The sequence below is a fragment of the Aquarana catesbeiana genome, linkage group LG01, assembly GCF_042186555.1.
Source record: "Aquarana catesbeiana isolate 2022-GZ linkage group LG01, ASM4218655v1, whole genome shotgun sequence".
NCBI classification, from domain to species: Eukaryota; Metazoa; Chordata; class Amphibia; order Anura; family Ranidae; genus Aquarana; species Aquarana catesbeiana.
In genome coordinates, this window is record NC_133324.1 from 164,414,878 (window position 1) to 164,442,063 (window position 27,186).

Genomic DNA, 27,186 nt, shown 5'->3' on the forward strand with positions numbered 1-27,186 from the left:
GTATGTATGAATGTGAGTTAGGGACCTTGTGCCGTGTTCATGACCGGACTTTACGGCATACTTGGTTTGTCAGACAATTCATTAGTGTGTGGGCTCCACTGGACTATTTTTCCCCAAAAGTTCGACGGACCTAGAAATGAAACATGTTTCAAATCTTTTCGACGGACTCGAGTCCGGTCGAAAAGTCCGCTCATCTGTATGCTAGTCCAACGGACAAAAACCGACGCTAGGGTAGCTATTGGCTACTGGCTATGAACTTCCTTGTTTTAGTCCGGTCGTACGTCATCACATACAAATCCATCGGATTTTGGTTGATCGTGTGTAGGCAAGTCCGTTCATTCGGAAAGTTAGTCGTAAAGACCGTCGAAAAGTCCGCAGGACAAAGTCTGCCGTAAAGTCCGCTTGTGTGTACGCGGCATTAGATTGTAAGCTCCTTGAGGGTAGGGACTGATGCGAATGTACAATGTATATGTAAAGCGATGCGTAAATTGACGGCGCTATATAAGTACCTGAAATAAATAAATAAATAGTTAGCTTGTGGGTACAAGCTATTTTGCATTGACCTTTCTTTACCTGTGGCAATTGTGCCTTGAATGACTACACTCCCATTTATTCAACTGGTATTGACAATGTCCTAACCCCTGCTCAAACCTTGACCTTTCTCAGTTTCTGACCCTTTCATGTTGTGTGGATTGTCTGAATAAACCTAATCCTGCTTTAATAACCCTTTGTTCCTGTCCTTTTCCCTATTGGGGAGTAGTAACCTTACCCAGACTATATAATACAGCATGTAAGTCTTTAAGGCACCCAAGTACCAAACTATACTCTCTTTAACCTAACACCTAAATTGAGCCCTTAAATCTCTCAACTCAATCCCTAACAACTAACCCAACCACTAATGTAAGTTTCACATTAACTTAACCCCTGCCCCTTAGAGTACATTAACCCTTGTGTATCTCTCAGTATACTGGAAATTTTGAAATCAGCAAAATATTATATGTGTCTTCAAATAGAGCCCAACAGACTATGTATAACTAATGCATTTGGTGTTCTTAACTGCTTCAGCCCCGGAAGATTTTACCCCCCTCCTGACCAGAGTACTTTTTGCGGTTCCGCACTGCACCGCTTTAACTGACAATTGCGCGGTCGTGCGACATGGCTCCCAAATAAAATTGATGTCCATTTTTTCCCCAAAAATAGAGCTTTCTTTTGGTGGTATTTGATCACCTCTGCTATTTTTATTTTTTGCGCTAAAAACAAAATAAGAGTGACAATTATGATAAAAAAAGGAATTATTTTTTACATTTTGCTATAATAAATATCCCCCAAAAATATAAAAAACATTTTTTTTTTCCTCAGTTTAGGCCGATCCGTATTCTTCTACATATTTTTGGTAAAATATGGCATTTTTATTAATAATTTTTTTTTTTATTAGTAATGGCGGCGTTCAGCGATTTTTATCGTGACTGCGACATTATGGCGGACACATCGGACATTTTTTACACATTTTTGGGACCATTGTCATTTATACAGCAATCGGTGCTATACAAATGCACTGATTTCTGTGTAAATGACACTGGCAGTAAAGGGGTTAACCACTAGGGGGCGGGGAGGGGTTAAGTCAGTACTGGGGAGTGATTCTAACTGTAGGGGGGATGGGCTAGCTGTGACACGTCACTGATCTCTTCTCCCGATGACAGGGAGCAGAGATCAGTGACACTGTCACTAGGCAGAACGGGGAGATACTGTTTACGTTCGTCCTCTCCATGAGGCGATCGCAGGTATCCCCACGGCGATCGAGTCTGCGGGACCTGCGACCCGACTCACGCGCATGCGATGGCACAGTGGCAAATTCAAAGGGACGTACCTGTACGCCCATTTGCCCAGCCATGCCATTCTGCCGACGTACATCGGCGTGCACCGGTCAGGAAGTGGTTAAAATGATGATAGTAGACATATATAGAGAGTATTTGTATAGAGTTCCCACTTGCAGGTCATACACCTTTAGACCCCTTTCACACTGGAGACGTTTTTCAGGCATTTTAGAGCTAGAAATAGCGCCTGTAAAGCACCTGAAAAATGCCTCTCATGCCACCCCAATGTTAAAGCCGGTGCGCTTGCAAGACGTTATAAAAAGCCCTGCAAGCAGCGTATTTAGGGCGGTGGAGGAGTAGTGTATGGGCCTGCCAAGCGCTTCAGCAGTGGCACGTTTCAGGCATTTTTAACCTTTTCTTCGGCTGCTAGCAGGGGTTAAAAGCACCCTGCTAGCAGCCGAAAAGGGCCGCTAAAACGACGTTAAAGCACCGCTAAAACTATCAGCACCTTACCGCTAACACCGCCCGCTATCAGTGTGAAAGGGATCTTACTTCAGTCCACCTAACAATGTAAAAGAACAGAAAATAAAAATTCATCTTTCAGTTACAAAGAAAACTTTCACTCTTTGGGGGCTAGGAGAAGTATTGTGGTCTGAGGCAGACCTTAAATGGTCAGGAATAGTGTTGGGTGAACAGTTCGAGCCGAGCATAAGTTTGGCCCGAACATTGGCTTTTCGCCTACTCAGTGAACACCTGAATTAGGGCATTCGACCGTTTGTTCGGCCTGCCGAACACCCAACAATGCACTGCGCGCCGCACAGTGCATTTAAAGCCCTGACTGGCTGAAGCAATGAAGACCTACCCCAAAAATAAGCCCTACTGTGTATTTCAGGGGGCTGCAATATAAGCCCTACCCCAAAAATAAGCCCTAGTTTAAAGTGCTAGTAAAATCCTATAATGCACTGTATAACAGTATTATATAGGGAAACACTGTATGTTTCTGTAATCTATATGTGATAAATACCTTTGTTACAGCGTCGCTCGGCGCTCAGCTGATCCCCGGCTGCTCTCCTCCTCTTCTTCCAGCCCTCTTCTCCCAGCTGTCAGCGGGGGATCTGGCCCCCCCTGCAGTGCTTGGAGCGGGGAAGACAGCTCAGGCAGGCCATGGAAGCGCCGAGTGGCACTCAGCTGATCCCGCCGCTGCTCTCCTCTTTTCCTCTTCTTCCAGCTGTCAGCGGGGGATCTCGGGCCCCCATCCCTCTGCAGTGCTCAGAGCAGGGAACACCAATCAGGTGGGTCACGGAAGCGCCGAATGGTGCTATAAGAAGGTAGAAGGTGTACAGAAACATGCACAGTTTAGCAGCCATTTTCAATGTAATATTGGAGTGGAGATAGATAGAACAGGGCTCTGTTCATTGATACTAGTGAGTCAGTGTGCTATAGTGTGCTAGTGTGATTCTATTGTGAGTGTAAAGTATCAGTGTAGTGTGAATATAGTGATAGTGCAGTGTCAGTGTAGTGCAATCGTTCATTTTTACTGTGTCAGGACAGGTTTACTGCAGTATATTGAAGTGTGTCAGTGTAGAGTGTCAGGGCAGGTTTACTGCAGTATATTGAAGTGCATTAGTGCATTTTTCCTGCAGTATATTGAAGTACGTCAGTGCGGTTTTATTGCAGTATATTGTAGTGTGTCAGTGGAGTGTGTCTGTGTAGTAAGTACTAACGTTAAAGGCACCAAACACCACTTTCCATTGATTGAAGTGTATTTCCCTGTCTTTATCACATTTCGGTAATAAGCCCCCCACATCATGTCTAGGAGGCCAATGAGGAGAGACAGAGATTCCCATGGCACCGTGAGGAGGCCAGCAGCATCTGTGTCAGTGTGTCGGTTATGGTGGGAAGGCACCACCAACACCCAAAGCCCAATTTTTCAGCACCTGTTTGGTCAGGGCATATCATTGAAATTTTTGACAGCAAGGCCAATTCTTGCTTTTATCAAGAGTACCTTTATAGGGTTACAGTGTGAAGGCACCAACTAACCCAAAGCCCAAATTTTCCTCACCTGTTTCTATCCAAAGTCTGCGAAAGAGACTCCAGACTTTATCCAAAAAATCTCTAATCTTTTTTCTGAGTGCACTAAACTGTGTCCTCATCATACAGACTGGCTCCCCAAGTTGTTGTTTATAAAATAAAGAAAGCCTGCAGGGAAAATTAAATTTTCTGGCTTTATAAATGTCATTCTTGCTGCAGCAGGTTCTATACATGGTACATGCACCACTTTACAGGCAGATTAAGGGGATCCCACAGTCACTATATTCAAAGGAATTTTTTAAACATCAGTAAATCACCACTAAAAATTATACATTATATTATCTATTGTAGTTTACAATTTATTTTTAATACATGTCCCCCAGGGCCCTGCACCCCTATACCCTTTGTATGCCAATAATTTGCATATCCTAGATTGTAAGCTCTAACGAGCAGGGCCCTCTGATTCCTCCTGTATTGAATTGTATTGTACTTGTACTGTCTGCCCTAATGTTGTAAAGCGTTGCGTAAACTGTCGGCGCTATATAAATCCTGTATAATAATAATAATAATAATATAAGCCTTTGAAATGGGCATTTTTGATTTTTTCCAGTTCGGGTGTATTTGGTTTCTTTGTTTTTGTGTTTGTTTCTAAAATGTGTATAATCATTAAAGCTGAACTCCAAGCAGAAAACATTTCACCCAAATGTGTTCTTTATTAGTTACAAAGGATATAAATCAACTTTGTGTGCACCAAATGCCTTTGCAATCCCAGATATTACCTTTGTAAAAGTAGCTGTGACATCATCGCTGTGGCTGGGTCCAGCAGGTTCCCCCACTACAAACTGCCTGCAAAATAATACAGGGGGAGGGTACTGAATACAAGATCAGTCACACTACACAAGGAGAGAGCAGCAGTGACCAGTCGGGGTTAATAAAGGAAGTTCTTGTACAAAATGCAGGAGTTCTTTAGTGCTGAATTACTGTACAGATCTGGAAGAAATACATAAAAAAGACACCAAGATTTAAGTAAGAATACATACAACATTTATATTTGGGCATTATTAGTATGGAGTACAGCTTTAAATGTGATAAAAAGAAAGAGGGCTGAATTGTTAAAAGAAAAGGGCTGAAGAGAATAACAAAATGGTTAAATCAAGTTTCACGCTGGTCAAACTTAAGAAAACATTACTGGGGTTTTCAATTACACATGCCTGAGAGTATATACAAAAATAAAGATAATATTTAGTGAATACACAGATACTCATAATTTTTGCTTATCAAAATTTACATTGATTATTTTATATTATTCTCTTCTGTACTAATCTGTTATCTACAGATTTTATTGCACAATATTCACAAAGCTTCTTTAGCATTTTTTTTTCTTCTCTTCTACGTTACAGTTGCTTTTCCTAGAGAGCTAAGTGTGATCAAATATCATATTACCTGTATTTTTTAATATGTTTGTCTTCTTTTTTTTAAGAATTTAATTCTCAAAAACATGAAATGTGCTGCTATAGAAACAAAATAAATATGGAGGACAGCAGTCTGGTATCAGTATAATCTAATTATGCAATATTATGACGGCTGAAAGAAAAGCACTACATGCTGTCGGTGTAAGAGACGAAAAGCTACATATTCAATTCAAGCCATTTTTGAAGCTTTTGTAGAATTGGAGGTTCTGCTATTACAAGAATAGGCAGATTTGTCTTAGACTATTACTGTCTATTACTGCTGGAAGTCTGGGAGAAAGGTGGGAAGCAGAGATTCCTGGCAATCTGCCTAAAGAGGAATCAATGAAACAAATTAATCCTTTGCAGGCTGCAATGACACAGTAATCCATCATTCCAAGCTGCTTTTATACACCAAATCAGAGAGCAGAGGAGAAAGCCCTAGGGGACATCACAGACAACAACTTACACTAACACTGGGAAAATACTTGAGAATCAGTTTATTTAAAGAGGATAGATTTCAGTTGATTGCTTAACTCGTCAAATAAAGATTTTGCTTCCATCACAAGCTGACCCTTGGGGGAATACATTTCACAGATCCTTTTGGGAGTCTTTAAACTTTTTAAATTCATGTACTGTATCTCTATGATTTAAATTAAAATATATATGTGCATAATTATATCAAGTGTCATGTAAAATACATGCCAAGGCATTTTGTAAGGAAAAGTCGAATATATTTCATGTGTGCTATCTGCACAAGTGTACCTTTCGACTAAGTTTCTGAAGTTAAATTAAATTCCTACCAAAAATGTTTTTTTTTTTTGTTTGTTTTTTTATAAAGATATAAGCTACACTGACAATTGTGTATTGGCGTAACAACATGTACATGTGAGAACCCATGTGGGAGGGTCCATGCAATTAGCTGTGGGAGGCAGCCCCATAAAAAGCAATAGGAGGCTGCTGGCTCCCGCAGCTAATTGTAGCATGTATTCGCTATACAGTGATTACTTGCGAGTGATCGTCCCTGGATGCATACAGTTTGCATCCAGGGCTGATCACTCCTAGGTAATCGCTGCATAACAATAACATGCGAGCAGAAGCAATTAGCTGCGGGAGCCAACAGCCTCCTGTTGCTTTCAATGGGGCTGCTTCCAGCAACTAATCACCAGGAACCATTACCAGGAGGTCTTGCATCTACATGCTGTTGGGCCAACTCTTAAATGTGAATGTGGCCTTAAGAATATAAGGATTTAGAACCCTTCTATAGGTTTTGCTACAACATTATAGGATTTCAGCTTAGGTCCTGTTTTTTAATTTGGTGGTACCTGAGTAGGGTTGCCACCTCATCTCTTTAAAACCGAGCACCTATGAATTACACAGGTTCTGTGACTGATGAAGGTGGTAATTAAACTCAATTGATGCCTTATCTGCATTAAATTAGCCTCAGAACCTGTGTAATTCATATGTGTTTGGGTTTAAAGGAATGAGGTGGCAACCCTATACCTGAGGCAGAAAGTGAGAGGAATGCCCCCGACCGGGACACAGACAACATTTCTGGTGGCCTGGGGAAGGGTTAGAACTTCTTCCAGGTTTTCATTATAACATCAGACAGATGATGCCTTAAAGAGGAGTTCCGCACCCCTCAAAAAAAGAATTAAAAGTCAGCAGCTATAAATACTGTAGCTGCTGACTTTTAATATTAAGACACTTTCCTGTCCAGGGATCCTGTGATGTCAGTACCCCCCGCCCATTTTTTCGATCAGCTTCCGGGTGCTGCTGCTGCCATTTGTGGTAAGGGAGACCAGCAGTGAAGCCTTTTGGCTCCACAGCCCATTCCCTACTGCACATGCGCGAAGCGCGCTGCACTTTCTAACTGGCCTGACAGTGGAGGAGGGGGGCCGAGGTCACCGCAGCGAGGTCTCCTGGAAGTGGGGGACTGGTACCCCCCCGAAATGAGCCAAATGTGGCACCGGAGGGGGGAGGAAGCAAACAAGCATAGCTTCCAGTTTTAGGTGGAGCACTGCCACACAATGGCACAGTAGAGTTTCTCTCATGCCAAACAATATTATGGGGGGCATTTGACCTCCTCCTTTGTGACAGTATTCAGATCTAGTAGCCATTTCCCCAGGACTGAGCACTGTTGTGATGGGAGAAGGTATGATAAGGCAATGCTGGAAATATGAGTGTAAGTGGGTCAGAGAAAGCCCTTTGCAAAGACACTTTTTCAGTGCTCTGAATGGGCAAAGAAATTATACAAAACTATTGGGAGTACCTTACTAAAAAATTAAATTTTTGTTGCAGGAGATGTCTGATATCTGATTTGTAGCTTAGTGTAGACTTCTGGGAAAATCAGTCAGCCAATCACACAAATAGGAAATTATGTTTCTGGCGGTGGGGGGGATCCTGTATACATTGTGTGTACAGAACATATCCAGGTATCCATATTGTATTGCATTTTACAGAAAATGACAGAGCTGCAGATTAAAATGGAAAGGTATTTTTAATAACATTCAATTACAAAATGACTTGTGTCGCAATTGCATACGCTATATTATTTTTTTTTCTTTGCTATTTGTTTTCCCATGAAAATGAAGTTACCCTTTAAATCAGCCCTCCCTTGTTGCTTCCATAATTAAAAATAAAATGCAATCTTGACTGATGCAGCCTCCCTTTGGGCGCAAATGATTGATTCTCCTGTGACACCTCTGCAGAGGCAGGACTTACCTCCGGTGAGAGAGAGTAAACTTCATGTCGAGGACTGTGAGATTTGTAGTGAGGCCATCTAAGGAAGGTAGAAAGATGATGTCTTATGAGACGAAACGCGCCAGCCCGCTCTTCTTAAGTCACTGTTTTTTTATCTACTAAAATGTGAGTGTATTTACTTTTTTCAAAATAAATATTTTCCGATTTCAAAACAGAATTACACTATGTGCCTACCTTCTTTTCCTTTTTGAAAATATATTACATTGGAGAAACCATCCATCTGGTTTCCTGTCTAATACCTACCCCATTGAGGTTCACTGTCGGAGTTGGTCTTCTGGCTGGAGGTCGTGTATGCTGAGGCAGTTTCTTCTGGGTGTGTTGCCCCATAAGCTTGATTGACCTATTAGGTGTATACCTACTTGGGTTCAATCTCCCCGGTAAGCCTTTTGACTCTCTGGTGGTAGATCACATATCAGCAAGTTTGGGCATGTTCTGTTGTTCTATACCACATTGATGCTCAGTTTACCTTTCAACCACTTTGAATCACATTTTGGATATCTTTATTCTTATATTGTTCGGCTCACTTTCACAGTTTGTTTTAAGTATTAGTGATTCGTCTTCCTTGGACATTATTTATGGACATTACTTATAATTTTTTTTGCATTATTTGCACATCTTTCATTATCATATTTGGTTCATCATTGTTCTTTTAAGGGTTTATTGCATAAGTGCACTGTGTTTTATGTATTAATATCTATATATGTACACTGTGATTTATATATTTTTTCTCAGTTCATTCTCTGATTATTCATTAGCGCTGCTCCCACGTCTTTTAATTTTTGCAATTGATCTATTGCTGTGCTGGCTGCTTCTAGACTATCTTTGGTAGACAGCGTGGTATATTTGTTTTATTTTTTCACATTCAAGGAAGGAGGTCCGTATTTCAGAGCTGCAACTGCTGTTTATGTTATGGGAGTAGCAATAACATATTTCAACTGCTAGTGCCACTGTTCACCTACAGTATATATTGTATACTGTATCACTTTCTGTAGAATTCACTATGTATCATGCACTCTCTGTAGAGTTTATCTATAAATCTTGCAATTTGTAGAGCTGTTATAGCTGACAGTGAGAGGTAAACCGCAACGGTTTCCTTTCCGACAGCTGTCCGTTCTGGCTCCGGTAAAGGGTAGTATGGTGCTTGATTCAGCACATCACAAAACTCCCTTTTTTTCTCATTTAAATTTATTTAAAGATTACAAAAGTACCCTTCGTTCATGCCGCTGTACAGCAGCATGATGCACTGCGCAGCTGCATAGTGCCATGCAATTCTGTACAGTGCCCTGCATTTTATCACAGCATGCTGCAGCGCAGTTCTAAGTGTGCTTTGTAAATAGGACACAGAATGCAATTGTTTTCTGTGTCCCTGTGGTGACAGGTGTTTTCCAGGTGTTGTTGCAGTGTAAATGAGACACATGGAATACAATTGTTATCTGTGTGTCCCTGCAATAACAGGCATGTTTCAATGCAGTAAAATGCCAGTCATTACACTATGTGAGAATTCACCCTTAGTACTATTAGACTGCAGTTGAGAGGAGAGAGCAGTTGACATTACATATAACATGCCTAACCAAACAAGAAATCTGAGCTATACTCTAAGCCTAATATACAGATGTATTCCAAGCTGTAATCAGCAACATACAGTGAGCAGGTCACAGTCTTCAATGTATATCTTAATATGGATAATGTTTTTACATCCTTTAATTACTCTGAAAAGCTATAAAAGTCCATCAAGATCATACAAACAAAATGTCCATTTTTGATGCAAGGCATTGTTTAAAAATTGCCCTGGAATTTGTAGATGTCACATATGTAGGACAATGCACTGAAAGAAGACCATCACAAATGTTAACTAAAATATATTTAAAGTATTCAGTAATGTTTATTTAATTTATTGAAGTTTAAAAAGTGCCCATTGGACATGATCCCCTCAGAAATGCATGTGTACTTTTCCAGTAAATCTCCAAGGATCAAAAAATGTTGTTCTGAAATATGTATTTCCTCACAAGGCATTGATAGAAATACCTACAATTAGTACTGCTTTAAAAATAATATTGTCTGAATATACTTGACTCTTTAAAAGCATCACTGTCATTTGCACATCATGTATAAAGGAGCCCTGTACATGGATACGTGTCCTGCATTGCTCCCTGCAGCCACATTTAAAATAAAAGAGCATATTAAACCCCTATGGCTACTGAAAAACAAATTCAGAGGCAACGCAGAATAGGCATTCAAAGGACCCCAGACACAACTTGAACTATTTTTTATATTTAGACGCTCAGTTAGTTGCTGCTGTAGCTATTTGAACAGTCTATGCAGTTGCCATGGGAGTCCCTTATGACCCCTGTTTCCAAATACCGCTAAGCTGTAGTGATTCTTGCTGAAATGCAAAGACTGCATGATAGTTTAACTACAATCAGTGCCACAGGACAGAAGCCTAAGAGTATCATCTCCTAGCTTATAAATACAGCTGTATTATGTTGAGTCTTACCTTCAACTATATGATTGATTCTGCGAGTCTTATTTTTGTATGCATTATTCCATTATAAAAATCACAGCATATTCACAAATAATAATGTGTGTGAAGAGCAAACATACTGGAACAGGGTATGTTCGAAGAAAGGTTTCTTGCAGACCAGCAATTTAATAGTATATACTACAGATTTGTGATTGGAACTACAGTATCTCACAAAAGTGAGTATACCCCTCACATTTTTGTAAATATTTTATTATACCTTTTCATGTGACAACACTGAAGAAATGATACTTTGCTACAATGTAAAGTAATGAGTGTACAGCTTGTATAACAGTGTAAATTTGATGTCCCCTCAAAATAACTCAACACAGCCATTAATGTCTAAACCGCTGGCAACAAAAGCGAGTACACCCCTAAGTGAAAAATGTCCAAATTGGGTCAAATTTGCTATTTTCCCTCCCCGGTGTCATGTGACTCATTAGTGTTACAAGGTCTCAGGTGTGAATGGGGAGCAGGTGTGTTAAATTTGCTATTATCGCTCTCATTCTCTCATACTGGTCACTGGAAGTTCATGGCACCTCATGGCAAAGAACTAAGAAGATTGGCAAGACCCTGAAACTGAGCTGCAGCACAGGGGCCAAGACCATACAGCGGTTTAGCAGGACAAGTTCCACTCAGAACAGGCCTTGTAATTTCTTCAGTGTTTTCACATGAAAAGATATAATAAAAATATTTACAAAAATGTGAGGGGTGTACTAACCCCTCACATTTCAGTATCTTTTGTGAGATACTCAGTATCTTTTGTGAGATACTGTATATTAATGACACTAGTACAAACACATTTTACTTGCTACATTTTTTTTTATATATCCTGCTGGCTACCTGCAGCTGTCAAAATACCTGAACAGTGACTGCATTTGTTTGAATGCAGTTGTTGTTCAGCCAGCAATTTTCTTCCTAATTGCATTAATTTTTTAGATTGAAGGATGTTGGGCAGGAGGGTGTCATCATGGCCCTCTATGGCTCAAATTTTTTCCAGGTCATCCGGAAACAGTCAAAATTTACCCTGTATATAGCCAGTTTGAGGTTGTGCATGTGCAAAGGGAATATTAAAATGGCCTCTAAAAGCCAGCAGTTATTGTTCTAGGTCTTCTGTTAGGAACACAAGTGACTTAATAACAAACAATATTCTTCAGAAAGTAGCACATGTGGTGCATGCTTGAGCACATGTAAGGAGGTCTGGATGCCCACTGTTTGGGTTTCAAGGAAAGATTAAACCTCTGCCATTAAAACTAGCCAGAAGCGATTGGTAAGGGAGTTTGGTCAGATATGATCAAACTATAGTGGGGAAAATAAAGATTTGATCCCCTGCAGATTTTGTAAGTTTGCCCACTTTCAAAGAAATTAAGGGTCTATAATTTTTTATCATAGGTGTATTTCAAATGATAGAGACAGAATATCAACCAAAAATCCAGAAAAAACACATTATACAAATGTTATAAATTGAGTTGCAGTTCAGTGAGTAAAATGGGTATTTGATCCCCAAGCAAAGCATGACTTAGTACTTGGTGGAGAAACCCTTGTTGGCACGCACAAAGATAAGACGTTTCTTGTAGTTAGTAACTAGGTTTGCACACATCTCAGGAGGGATTTTGGTCCACTCTTCTTTACAGATCTTCTCTAAATCCTTAAGGTTTCTTGGCTGTCACCTGACAACTCGAAGTTTCAGCTCCCTCCATACATTTTCTATAGGATTAAGGTCTGGAGACTGATGCTGAAATACCCATCCATGACCCATCTTCAGTGTTCTGGCTGAGGAAAGAAGATTCGCATTCAAGATTTTACAATACATGGCCACATCCATTGGTCCCTGAATGCGACAAAGTCAGCCTGTACCTTTAGGAGAGAAACAACCCCAAAGCATCATGTTTCCACCTCCGTGCTTGACTGTAGGGATGGTGTTCTTAGGGTCATAGTCAGCATTTTTCTTCCTCCTAACATGGCGAGCTCCCCTCCTCAAGAAGGTACATGTACAGTCATGCCAATGAACATCTAATTGATTCAGAGAAGGATTGGGAGAAAGTGCTGTGGTCAGATGAGACCAATATTGAGCTCTTTGGCATTAACTCGACTGGCCATGTTTGGAAGAAGAAAAATGCAGATTATGACCCTAAGAATACCATCCCTACATTCAAGCACAGAGGTGGAAACATGATGCTTTGGGGCTGTTTCTCTGCTAAAGATGTAGGTCAACTTTGTCGCATTGAGGGGCCAATGGCAGGGGCCATGTATTGTAAAATCTTGGATGAGAACCTTTTTCTCTCAGCCAGAGCACTGAAGATGGGTAATGGATGGGTCTTCCAGCGTCACAATAACCCAAAACATACCACCAAGGCAACAAAGGAGTGGCTCAAGGAGAAGCACATTAAGGTCATGGAGTCTCTAGACAGTAATCCTATAGAGAATGAATGGAGGGAGCTGAAACTTCGAGTTGCCAAGAGACAACCAGGAAACCTTAAGGATTTCGAGAAGTTCTGTAAAGAAGAGTGGACCAAAATCCCTCCTGAGATGTGTGCAAACCACAGTACTAAGTCATGTTTTGCTTGGGGATCAAATACCTATTTTACTCACTGAACTGCAACTTAATTTATAGCATTTGTTTTATGTGTTTTTTTCTGGATTTTTGGTTCAGATTTTGTCTCTATCATTTAAAATACACCCATGATAAAACTTAAAGACCTTCATTTCTTTGTAAGTGGGCAAACTTAAAAAATCTGTAGGGGATCAAATAATTATTTCTCCCACTGTATATACTATATTTATAAACTCTTTCATCAAAAGATGAGAGAGCTGAGGAGTAATTAAACACACTCTGACTTTTCTTTTGGATTTGTGTCTTTCTTTTTTTACTTTTACCAGGAAATGATTACTCCCTTAAAACTACCTTTTTTTCAGTTATACAGTTTTTTAACCATAAAACCTACTCTGCAGACCTTTGTTTCATTGGAACACTCTAAATAACCATTATACTACCTGACTATGACTAGCAATGCTCTGGCTTGCACTACTAGCAAATATCCAATATGTATGGCCAGTGTTATACAGTGCATTCATAAAGTATTCAGACCCCCTTCACTTTTTCAACTTTGTTATGTTGCAGCCTGATACTACAGTTGTTTAAATGTACTTTTTTTCTCATTTATCTACACTCAGTACCCCATAATGACAAAGTGAAAAAATAATTTTAGAATTTATTAAAAAGAAAATACAGGGAGTCCCGGAGTAAAAGAAGAGAAATGAATGGGCGGAGGGACGGCATGACATAGGTGGACAGTTAGGACAGTCAGGGGTAGTATAGGAAATTGTGCCTCCTTTAAGGAAAGGGGGGTGGTTAAGAGCTGGGAGGGGTCCTGGGCAAGTTTTGTGGGGAGGAGGAAGTAGTGTGAAGTCAGTCGGGAGCAAGGAAGAGAGAAGCTTCCCTCCCACCCTCCCGATGTTTGTCAGTATTACAGTGAGGCTGTCATGACAGCCTGGCAGTGGTGGGTCTTTTTAGGAAGAGAAAAAGGCTGGAATATAAAATGGTTGGGACCCATCTGTGGTATGGGGTTCTCGGGTACCTTCCGGTTAACGAGGGTTTTAACCAGGAAGGAGTAAAATGTAGGTCACTGCGGATGACGAGTAACGCCTCCGAGTCGGTGTCTTGTGACTGGAGGCCTAAGTTTTAAAGAAGTTTGTCGCAGTGACTAAGTTGTGTGTCGTTGCCCTCAAAGACCACCAAGGTATAGAGAAGTTTGGCTGATGGTTATTTTAAATGTTATTTATTTGTTACGTAAGGCCATTTTACTCCAAAAGCTTGTCACGTCATTTATCGGGTAATTGGGGGGTTTAGAGGTTATGGTCTAACAGGTTGGGGAAAATTGGAGGTTATCTGTCCTGCACATGTCATGAAATATCACATACAGTGGGGACAGAAAGTATTCAGACCCACTTAAATGTTTCACTCTTTGTTATATTGCAGCCATTTGCTAAAATCATTTAAGTTCATTTTTTTTCCTCATTAATGTACACACAGCACCCCATATTGACAGAAAAACATAGAATTGTTGACATTTTTGCAGATTTATTAAAAAAGAAAAACTGAAATATCACATGGTCCTAAGTATTCGGACCCTTTGCTCAGTATTTAGTAGAAGCACCCTATTGATCTAATACAGCCATGAGTCTTTTTGGGAAAGATGCAACAAGTTTTTCACACCTGGATTTGGGGATCCTCTGCCATTCCTCCTTGCAGATCCTCTCCAGTTCTCTCAGGTTGGATGGTAAACGTTGGTGGACAGCCATTTTTAGGTCTCTCCAGAGATGCTCAATTGGGTTTAAGTCAGGGCTCTGGCTGGGCCATTCAAGAACAGTCACGGAGTTGTTGTGAAGCCACTCCTTCGTTATTTTAGCTGTGTGCTTAGGGTCATTGTCTTGTTGGAAGGTAAACCTTTGGCCCAGTCTGAGGTCCTGAGCACTCTGGAGAAGGTTTTCGTCCAGGATATCCCTCTAATTGGCCGCATTCATCTTTCCCTCAATTGCAACCAGTCGTCCTGTCCCTGCAGCTGAAAAACACCCCCACAGCATGATGCTGCCACCACCATGCTTCACTGTTGGGACTGTATTGGACAGGTGATGACCAGTGCCTGGTTTTCTCCACACATACCACTTAGAATTAAGGCCAAAAAGTTCTATCTTGGTTTCATCAGACCAGAGAATCTTATTTCTCACCATCTTGGAGAGTCCTTCAGGCGTTTTTTAGCAAACTCCATGCAGGCTTTCATGTTTCTTGCACTGAGGAGATGCTTCCGTCGGGCCACTCTGCCATAAAGCCCAAACTGGTGGAGGGCTGCAGTGATGGTTGACAATCTACAACTTTCTCCCATCTCCCGACTGCATCTCTGGAGCTCAGCCACAGTGATCTTTGGGTTCTTCTTTACCTCTCTCACCAAGGCTCTTCTCCCCCGATAGCTCAGTTTGGCCGGATGGCCAGCTCAAGGAAGGGTTCTGGTCATCCCAAATGTCTTCCATTTAAGGATTATGGGTGCCACTGTGCTCTTAGGAACCTTAAGTGCAGCAGAAATGTAACCTTGGCCAGATCTGTGCCTTGCCACAATTCTGTCTCTGGGCTCTTCAGGCAGTTCCTTTGACCTCATGATTCTCACTGGCTCTGACATGCACTGTGAGCTGTAAGGTCTTATATAGACAGGTGTGTGGCTTTCCTAATCAAGTCCAACCAGTATAATCAAACACAGCTGGACTTAAATGAAGGTGTAGAATCATCTCAAGGATGATCAGAAGAAATGGACAGCACCTGAGTTAAATATATGAGTGTCACAGCAAAGGGTCTAAATACTTAGGACCATGTGATATTTCAGTTTTTCATTTTTAATAAAACTGCAAAAATGTCAACAATTCTGTGTTTTTCTGTCAATATGGGGTGCTGTGTGTACATTAATGAGGAAAAAAATTAACTTAAATGATTTTAGCAAATCGCTGCAATATAACAAAGAGTGAAAAATTTAAGGGGGTCTAAATACTTTCTGTCCCCACTGTATGCTTAAGTATTTAGACCCTTTACTTAGTACTTTGTTGAAGCACCTTTGGCAGCAATTACAGCCTCATGTCTGTTTGGGTATGATGCGAAAAACATTGCACATCTAAATTGGGGAATTTTCTGCCATTATTCTTTGCAAATCTTCTCAAGCTCAGTCAGGTTGGGTGGGGACCGTTGGTGGACAGCCTTTTATAAGTCTCTCCATAGATGTTCAATAGGGTTCAAGTCAGGGCTGTGGCTGCGCCACTCTAGGACATTTACAGAGTTGTCCTTAAGCCACTCCTGTGCTGTCTTGGCTGTGTACTTAGGATCATTGTTATGTTGAAAGGCTCAGTCTGAGGATCTGAGCGCTGTGGAACAGGTTTTAATTGAGGAATCTCTGTACTTTGCTCCATTTGTTCAGTTCCCCCAACCCTGACTAGTTGTCCAGTTTCTGCTGCTGAAACCCCCCTCCCCCTACAGCCTGATGCTGCCATCATCATGCTTCACTGCTGCTTCACTGCTGGGATGGTAATGGGCAGGTGATGTGCGGTGCCTGGTTTCCCCCAGATATAACGTTTAGAATTGAGACCAAACAGCTCAATCTTGGTTTCATCAGACCAGAGAATCTTGTTCCTCACAGCCTGAGCCCTTCGGGTGCTTTTTTGCAAACTCCAAGCGGGCTTTTATGTGGTTTTCTTCTGTTTAGCCACCCTGCCATAAAGCCAAGATCGGCGGAGGGCTGCAGTGATGGTTGTCCTTATGGAACTTTGTCCCATCTCCAAACAGGATTTATGGAGCTCAGTCAGAGTGACCATTGGGTCCTTGGTCAACTTTCTTACTAAGGCTCTTCTCCCCCGATTGCTTAGTTTGCCTGGGCAACCAGCTCTTGAAAGAGTCCTGGTTGTGCCATACTTCTCCCATTTAAGACATATGAAGGTCACTGTGCTCTTGGGAACCTTCAGTGTAGCAGAATTTTTTGCGGCCCTCCCCAAATATGTGCCTTGCAACAATCCTGTCTCTGAGCTCTGCAGGCAGTTCCTTTGACCTTTGTGGCTTTTGCTCTGATACAGTTGACAAGAGTTGAGTTCAGTTATTGGTTGAACTAGATGGACTTGTGTCTTTTTTTCAACCAGACTAACTATGAGACAGTATGCATATAGTGAGGTGTGTGTCTTTCCAATCATGTTCTATTAATTTATGCAATTTGCCACAGGTGGACTACAATCAAGGTATAAAAGCATCTCAGCAATGGTGAAAAGAAATGGGATGCACCCAAGCTAACTTTCAAGTGCTGTTGCAAAGGGTTTGAATATGTATTCTTTTTTTCCTTTTTCATACATTTGCAAACATTTGCAAAATTCTATTTTCACTTTGTCATCATGGGGTACTGAGTGTAGATTAATGAGAAACAATGAATTTAAACAACTGAAGTAAAAGGCTGCAACATAACAAAATTGAAAAAGTGAAGGAGGTCTGAATACTTAAATAAATGCACTGTATTTAGGCTCTTCTCCCCTGATTGCTCAATTTGCCTGGGCAACCAGCTCTTGAAAGAGTCCTGGTTGTGCTAAACTTCTCCCATTTAAGACATATGGAGGTCACTGTGCTCTTGGGAACCTTCAGTACAGCAGAATTTTTTGTGGCCCTCCCCAAATATGTGCCTTGCAACAATCCTGTCTCTGAGCTCTGCAGGCAGTTCCTTTGACCTCATGGCTTTTGCTCTGATACAGTTGACAAGAGTTGAGAACAGTCACTGGTTGAACTAGATGGACTTGTGTCTTTTTTCAACCAGACTAACTATGAGACAGTATACAGTAAAAGGCTGCAACATAACAAAATTGAAAAAAGTGAAGGAGGTCTGAATACTTAAATAAATGCACTGTATTTAGCCTTTTCATAGGAAGTTTGGGTAGAATGCAACCATCCAACATCTCAGCTATTATCGAAGAACTATAATTTTATCATTCCTGTATCATTTTCAAAATCCCATATAATGTGCTGGACTTTGAAATATGGCATTATAAAGAATCACTCAAACACAATGTACAATATTAATATTGCAAAATATGAGCTTATACCTTGTATACTGTATATATTTGGGTTCATTAGTGAGTCCAGTTACAGTTTAATATCAAGACCTGGATCTATTGAAACACCAAACAGCAAAGTATGAGATGGTGGCAAGCTGATTCAAGATAATAACCTAATCATCTGTTTAGGAGTACAAGAAAGGAGCGAGAAGAAAAAAACGTTTTCAATTAAAAACTGTGAGCCTGTGATGTCTCAAGTTCATCAAAAAAAATAAGTGTTTTTGTATTTAGAATTTGTGTATCAACACCACTGTGTTCCACCACCAGGAGTCTAGGCCGCTCACCTTATCGAGTGGACCTTCTGCAGAAAGGTCACCCAAGCTTTCCCTTCCACAGGGTTATTAAGAAGATGAAGGTCCACTTGCAGTGTCCAAAGGTCAATCTCATCGGCAGGTATATATCATGTTAAAAACAAAATAACAGGACATAGTGCTCTCCATACGAAAAATATAAAATTTATTGAATAAAAGAATATTACTCACAAGGGTAGCACTGTTTCCCAGTGCAGGAGTATAAAGCATATAAAAATAGAACCAGATGGGTGGCTGTACTGAGGTCACGGAGCCCCTCGCACTCGTATCGTCCGTTTGGACTTCCTCAGCAAATCTCTTTCTTACCATCTGAGGAATTTCTTTTCTGCAAGTGGGCGGTCATTCATCTCCTCGGATTAAGATATAATTTGGGACTTTGCCTCATATGTTATAAATTTTATGTGTACTTGTTTTACATGTTCTACTAAGCGCTGCACTGCTATATTTTATGAGTTACTTTTAAGATTTTCTATATTGGCCTTCAGTGTTCAGCTGCTGGGTGTATATTAGTTTGATTTTGCGCTGTCTGTTTTTCCATTTTGTTTTTTGTTTTTGTATTTAGAGCTTGGTCAAACAGCAAAGTGATATCTGTCCCTTTCTCAGTTTGGCTCCATCTAAAGATGAAAGGATAGATTGCAGAAAGCCACATGTATAAGAGAAACATGACAGGGTAGTGGAGAAGAATTGGTTAAAAAGACTCCCTCATTTTTCTCATTCAAGGCTAAGTTTACAGTTTCTTTAAAGCCCACCCTCTAGCTCAAAAATAACTGTCTTCCCTGCAATCCCTCCCACACCATTTTTCCACTCTCCTAAACCTGTGTAAGCTCAGTATCATATGGTGTTCAACTTACACAATGCTAATTATGGCATGCACTTCTTCATGTGACAGTGTTCAGACTTGACAAATGTAGCTCCTCAGTACCGGCAGCTCCTCAGTGCTGGCAGCACTCATACAGCCCCAGACCATGACACTTCCACCACCATGCTTGACACCATCTGGTCTTTGTACTCCTCACCTGGTTGCTGCTACACACGCTTGACACCATCTGAACCAAATAAGTTTATATTGGTCTCATCAGTCCACAGGACATAGTCCGAGTAATCCATGTCCTTAGTCTGCTTGTCTTCAGCAAACTGTTTGCGGGCTTTCTTGTGCATTATCTTCAGAAGAGGCTTCCTTCTGGAATGACAGCCATGCAGACCAATTTGATGCAGTGTGCGGCGTATGGTCTGATCACTGACAGGCTCACCCCCCACCCTTCAACCTCTGCATCAGTGCTGTCTTCCCAAAGACATTCTGGATATGATGCTGAGCACGTTTACTCAACTTCTTTGGTCGAGCATGGCGAGGCCTGTTCTGAGTGGAACCTGTCCTGTTAAACCACTGTATGGTATTGGCCACCGTGCTTCATCTCAGTTTCAGGGTCTTGGCAATCTTTTTATAGCCTAGGCCATCTATATGCAGAGCAACAATTCTTTTTTTCAGATTCTCATAGAGTTCTTTGCCATGAGGTGCCATGTTGAACTTCCAGTGACCAGTATGAGAGAGTGAGAGTGATAACACCAAATGTAACACACCTGCTCCCCATTCACACCTGAGACCTTGTAACACTAAAGTGCTAACCAATTTGCCACTGTGCTATAGTAAAAGAGCTCAAATGCAGACTTTTCTGAGTTTCAATTGCCCTGGCCTATACATCCTCCAGTGAGCCAACTGCATCTGCAATAGTGCACTGGCCCCAGCCATAGAGAATAATGTCCACGTCCATCTTCAGCTTGACACATATTTGTAAACACTGCCAATTATTGGGCAGGACAGGTGATTGCCAAGTCAGCATCTGAGGAACTGTGTACTTACAATTCATAACTTGATGAAGATGGGGGTGGGTGTTGTATGTCAGTTTTTGTTCTCAAACTTGCATTCTCTTACTTTTTTTCTTTTACTTCCTGTTCTTTAAAGATTTGCCATTATTTGATTAAGTCATCTGCAGAGACAGAGCTCTATCCATATTTAGAGAGAATTATAGTAAATTCTCTCAATCAACATTGACTAATTTTAACCAAACAGCTTTGTCTAACGGGTCCTAAGGGACGAGGCATTATCTCCTAAATATATTAGAATCGTAACAATCTATTCCTTCTAGAGAAATCAGTGCCAATGTCCCACTGGGAGTCGGACTTCGATACATCTTTCTCCACAGAGAAATGGCTTGCTATGCTAACAAATCTTTCAAAATATCAATATCAGTTCAGGAGACAGCTCTAAAACTGCATACAAAGTGGAATATGACCCCAACTAAAATACATGCCTTTAATCCATAAAGACCAGCTCATTGTTTTTGGGGGTTGCCCAGATTTAGGCACCTTTGTCCATACATTTTGTATTTCCAAAAAATTATGCCCTCTGTGGAAAAAGATCACATCTAAAACTTCCCGTATAGAAGGTTTCTCGATTACTCTTACCTTGTCAATGTGCCTTTTGTTTACCCCCATCCCAGATGCTTTATTCAGTGTAGCGCAATGGTTTATAGCCCTAAACTGGTGTTCCTATTTGAAAGCACCTTGGGCCCAGGTCATGGCTAGAATGGAGACAATAAAGTTAATGGAATATATTTATTACACTATCCATGACTCCATGGTTATATTCAATATAAATGTGGACTTATGAAGCTTTGTTTAAAGAATATCTCATTGTATCAACTAATCAGATGACTCTGATTACACCTTTTTTTATTAGACCCGATTCCTAAAGTATGGTAGTCTCTGTTCAACTAGTGATACTTGGGACCTCTTTTTTCACTTAGGTCACCCTCATGCTCTCATAGAGACAGTTTTTGTTTGTTGAATTTTTGTGTCCTTTTTTCCATCACCATTGTAGAGCACTTGAGGTGGCTGCATGTATGGTCTTTTTTTTCTTTAGTAGGCATTTATTTATTGCGCTTGATTTCTAAATTACTCTGTACGTCGTTTCACACAAAACTCTGTAAAGCCTGTCTGATTGTACATGTTGTATGTTTCTTGACTTTATCTAATAGGACCATTTGTAAACATAAAGTGATTTCTCAACAAAATAAAGCATGGGGACATGGATGGATGGGTGAGTTTGCTTTGAATATTAGAAATTAATTAAATAGAGTTTTCAGTTTGTGGCGCTCAGATGCAGTTTAGTCCTTTAGTTTTAAAGGAGTATATATTATAAAAATCACATTTCTGATTTACAATTTCATATAGCTTTTTTGGACTCTACTAATGAGATCTCTGTGCTTAAAGCGGGGGTCCACCTATCTATCGTTTTTTTTTTTTTTTAGTTCATTCACAAACTTTTCTTCTCAGCATTACATACTCACATATTGTGTGTAATATGTCTGCCTGTGTCAAATTTCGTCGGAAAGAATAACTTATATTATTCACTGCAGGCGGTTTCCATCTTAATTGTGGGCATTTGAAGCCCACAAGCATTTATTTCCTGGATGAGGTGAATGCTGTGCTCCCAGCATTCACCGCTCGTTCCCGCAAATGCTCAGTGGCATCCTGGGAAGCCTGAGACTAGCTCCCAGGAGTCTGGGAGAGGCTAGAAACACGCCTACTCCCACGGGAGGAGAACCAGGAAGTGCAAAGAAGAATAGAAAAATAAAAGGTAATTACGGCGATTTAAATTTTTTTTAAACGGCATGTCAGCATCTAGGCAAGGAAGAGAATACATACAGATATTGTTCAAAATTTGGGTGGAACTCCGCTTTAAGCTCCTGGGTTTACACATCTGTAGTAAATAATATGAGGGCCCCTACTCTGTCTTTTGTTTTTTATATTGTTTTCTTATTTTAGTATTTTATAATTTATATTATAGAGTTTGTAAGAGAAGGAGCTGGCCAAGGTGTGCAGGGATCCCAAAACTCCCAGGTGTTTCAAGATATTCAAGACATTAGAAGCCAGCCCACTAAGATCTCTTTGGCTCTGCCTGTAACTAAACTAACATTTTGGAGCAGACTGGTCATTTTAGGTCAGCAAGTAAAGTGAACAGCCCAAGAACAACTGAACAATTACCATTTCTACGGTTAAGGTTCATTTAAAATATAACTAAACTGTCACGAAAAAATGGGTTTTCACAAATATGGTAGATGTTTTGTTGGATTTTTTTGCAAAAATACTTTGTTGTACTTACTTTGTTGCACTTCCAGTTTTGTGTGCGTGCTGTACAGATATGCTCTGATTCTGGCAAGTAGTAAACAATGCCGATTGAGCTGTCACTAGCAGAGAGAATATTGCAGTCTTCAAACTGGGTGGTCAGATAAATGTGACAATACTGGTCCTGCATGCTTAACATAAAAAGCAGCATTGTTACCTCCAAACAGGCTTGGATAACATTTTGAAAACTTTTTTTGTTTTTTACAGAAAGCAAGCCTGAAGATAAAAAAGAACAGAACTAGAAGATTCATTACAACTTAAATTATAATATATCCTTTATACTGTTTGGGTTTAGACACACTTTAAGCTTATTCATTTGTTTTGTTATGGAATGCATTTTTTTCCTCTCTTTGATTTTATCTACACAGAAAATACTGGAAGGAATTGTCATGTTTGTCATGTTTGTTTTTTAAAATTGTGTATTCCTTTTGTTGTTAAAAGTATTTCAACTTTGCCTTTTTTGAATCAATTTAAGAGGTCATAAATCCTTTGTGTAATTGAAAAATGTAGCCTAATGTTATACGAATCATTTTAAATGTATATGCTAGTAGAAAGATGGGCAGTTTGGAAATATCCTCGTTGCTGTAGTTTCTGCAGGGTTAATATTGTCATTCCCAGCCAAAGTCTTTCCTGGCGTGCTGTTTAAGTAAAATTTATCAATTCTATTGGTTCCTGCTGCTAAGTGTGCTTGACTGTGTTCTCCTGCTGAGTGACAAAGCAAATGTTTCAGCGGTAGATGAGCCAATGATCTGCACTGCTGATAGGGAAGAGATAAGGCTGTTACTTGATTACTGCTCTAGTGAAGATCATTAGGGTTATCTGAAAGCATTTTCACCTACACTTGCACAGCTGCTCCAAGTGCCTCTCTTGCCTGGCCACAGAAGCTGCAATAGAGGTTTTGTGCCAAAGGCTGCGATAAATGAGATTTAACTCCCACCATCATTATACATTTATAAAGCAGTAACGTATTTTGCAAGGCTGTGCAGTGGGATTACAAGATAGGATCACGTTTGATCTTTAGCCCAGGCTAGAATCACTTATACATTTGTACTAGACTCAAAGGTTACTGATCCTAGAGAAAAAAGAACTCTTTAAAGGAAACCTGTGCTACACTGCTTTATTCCTGACTGCCATGCTGATCCAATGGCTTCAACATTTTCTAAAACATTTGGGGTTGATTTACTACAAGTAAATAGGCTGTTCACTTTGCAAGTTGCACATCGCAAGGGAATTTTCCTCATAGCTTACTGCGGGGATCTTCAAACTACGGCCCTCCAGCTGCTGCGGAACTACACATTCCATGGGGCATTGTAAAACTCTGACATTCACAGACATGATTAGGCATGATGGGAATTGCAGTTCCTGAACAACTGGAGGGACATAGTTTGAATACCCCTGGCTTACAGAATGATGTAAAGCTCTACTGACTGCTATTAGCCATTCCCCAAAAAAGGGTAAAGAAATTGATTTTCAGTGTTGGGGAATGACAGCTCTGACTGCAGTGAGAAAGTGTCTAAGTACATCCTTTTTTGCTGACTGAAGAGGTCCAGGAATCATGGACAGGAGGGCCACCCTGGGTGATGGTTGAACAAAGATGTATGTTAATTTACAGTATAGATCACATTTTTTTCCAAAACATACGCACAGGGGGGCAATCCCACCAAATATGAAGCATGTTTCCTTTTGTGGTATGACATTGCCAACATATATCTGATATATTGTGGTTGAAGTGATGTAGGACAGAGGGACATCTGTATCATCTAGATACCAATTTACACCCTTTTTCTTGAGTTTCATGGCTAGTGATATTTTGTGAATAAGAATAAAGCATTTTTGCCAGTCTGAAAAGGAAAGGGTCTGTTGAAGGTCTTTTTCCCAGTAAGGAAACTGTATATATATATTAGTAAGGATGTCTAAGTTCATTGAGATAGATCTTATATAAGACAGAGCTTGTTGTCTCTGTAATCAATGCGTAGAGTTACATAGGGACATTGCAGATGAAGAAGCTATCATTAGAAGTTACCATGGCTCTGTATGGAGGACTTAAAAGAGTCTTCTATGTTCCTGATTACACCAGGGGCCAAACACGATTGATTGAAAGGCTGGTAAGAAAGCCGGTGTTCCAAAGAAAGATGTCATAGGGCCTAGGTATTTGGATATACCTATCGGTAAGATAAACAGGAAGTAAAGGGCCTTTGCGAAGGGTTGGTAAAATCCACGGAAAGTGCTCAAAGATCTATAGGGTTTACATGGCTCTCCAACTGTACCTACAGTTTGGACGAATAGTGATGTATCCAGTCGATAATTCGTATAAATATTGCTTCTTTGTTGTAAGTAGAGATATCGGGTACCCCTGCCCCACCTCGGTGTTTTGGTAAAGACAACGTCCTAAAACTAACTCTAGGACAAGCTCATAAATTTGGAAAACATCCGATGGATTTTTTTAAAATAGGAAGCCGTAAGGTGGATAGGGATCGTTTGGAACAAATATTGGAAACAAGGGAGGCTATCCATCTTAAGACTATTGATTCTACCGAACCATAAGAGTTTCTTAAAAGCATAGGAGGCCAAGTCCATCTGAGTTTTTTGATGTATTGGAAGAAATTTCAAAGAGTACAATTGTGATGCCAAGGCTGGTATCCGAATCCCTGAATAACGGATAGAGGAAGAACAGGTCTTAAAAGGAAAGTTAATTGAGAGTCTCATCATAGTTGTTTTCAATAAGGAGATATCAAAAAGTTCTGATTTATTATAATTAACCTTAAAATTACTGACTTCTCCAAATCTCTGGAATTCCTGAAGTATGGCAGGGAGGGAAATATGTGGTTGTGTTACAAATAAAAGCAGGTCGTCTGCAAATAGAGCCATTTTTGCATGGAGAGGACCTACCGAAATGCCCGTAATGTTTGGGTTCTGTCGCAAGGCGGTTGCCAGGTGTTCCATTGTAAGAACATATAGAAGGGGTGATAGGGGGCATCCATGACGTGTTCCATTAAAAATGGTAAACACAGGAGACAAAGATCCATTCACTCTAATTCTAGCTGAAGGTGATGAGTAGAGGGACATAATCCATGAAAGCATATGAGGGCCTAGTTCAATCTGGTAAAGAGAGAGTTGTAAAAACTGCCAACTAACCTGGTCGAACGCCCTTTCGGCGTCGACCGCTAAAAGGCAGAGAGGAATATCATGAATGTGGGCGTAATCTTTTACCAGAAGGGCTTCAAGCGTGTTATCTCTAGCCAACTTGATCAAGATGTATTCGTTGCGGCAATAGCAGTTGTAATCTGCTAGCTAGAATCTTGGCGAAAATTATTAGATCGACTCCTATTAACAATATTGGTCTATAATGCGCACAAAGGGAGAGGTCTTTTTCTGGTTTCGGAATAAGTGAAATGTGTGCCTCCAGGGTTTGCGTAGGGAAGGTAGAATAATTTGCTAAAGTATTAAATGCCCTATTCAAAAAAGAAATAGGGATAGAAGCAAAAAGTTTGTAGACTTTAGGCGTAAAGCCATCAGGACCCGATATTTTACCCGCTGGTGTATTAATGATGGCCTTAGCAACCTCTTCCTCACTAAGTGGATTTTCCAGCTTGTTAATTGTATCTACATCCAAGGTTGGTAGTGGGGTATCTGCTATTTTTAATGTTCCGTGACTGGGTATTCTTTGCAAACTGAAGCTGCACTACAATTACTAAGCTCTGAGGCAAATTCCTTCAAAGTGAAAAGCTTTGGCCATTGGCCAGGATTGTGTGCACTGTGATCAACAGTTTTGAGTTTGTCAACTGCTTAGTTGTTCTGTATTAGTGACTCATTACTGAGGGCACTGACAACCAAATTAGACATTTCTGAATCTGGTTAGCTCACATAGCTTTAAAGGATAAGTGCACTTTAAAATAGCGACCTTATCCTTTTTGTACCCACATTCTCAACCCACTGTAATAACTGAACTGACTCCCCAAATGCATACTTTGCAATCTTGCCTGCAGCCTACATATGTTGGTGTACATACAGCAGCTGATCTCCTATGTACCTGCTTGCATAGAAGAATTCCATAAGCTTCTATGGGTTCATCTCCTGAGCACCTGAAGATCATTTGGTGTAAATAAACCTTAGAGTCCATAGGCATTATTTGCAAGGTAAGCATACTGGGGTGCGGTCTAGGTTAGCCAATTGAGGGGATAAGTACACTAGAAAAGACTTTCTCTCCATATAAACTATAAACATTGCAGGGATTCTTTAAAACGTGTACAGTTTTCATTGAATGTGCTGAAGAGGTTGCTGTTTTCCTTACTACGTGCTTTTTGAAACTAGCTACTAAATTGGAGGGTCTTCCTTCAACAGCATTATACTCCAATAACAAAAGAACTGTTACCTGCATCCCTTTAGCTGTGAAGAGTCCCAGGACTTATCTCAGAATAAATTCCTATGTCACAGGATACCTTCAATTTGATGGTCAGTTCTGGGAAAATCAGTAAATAAATAACACAAAC

At 40.4% G+C, this 27,186-nt stretch overlaps 1 long non-coding RNA gene across 6 annotated transcripts in view; it reads right to left on the reverse strand.

Moving 5' to 3' along the window:
- Nucleotides 1-2,371: 2,371 nt before the first annotated feature.
- The window catches only part of LOC141136492 (uncharacterized), a 94,631-nt gene continuing 69,816 nt past the window's right edge, over nucleotides 2,372-27,186 (reverse strand). For all 6 annotated transcript variants that reach the window (XR_012243676.1, XR_012243674.1, XR_012243675.1 and 3 more), the window contains 6 exons: nucleotides 27,069-27,155; nucleotides 22,674-22,827; nucleotides 20,975-21,090; nucleotides 8,018-8,075; nucleotides 4,625-4,835; nucleotides 2,372-3,132 (listed from right to left, as the gene is read on the reverse strand). This is a non-coding gene — a long non-coding RNA (uncharacterized lncRNA). The remainder of the gene's footprint in view (nucleotides 3,133-4,624; nucleotides 4,836-8,017; nucleotides 8,076-20,974; nucleotides 21,091-22,673; nucleotides 22,828-27,068; nucleotides 27,156-27,186) is intronic.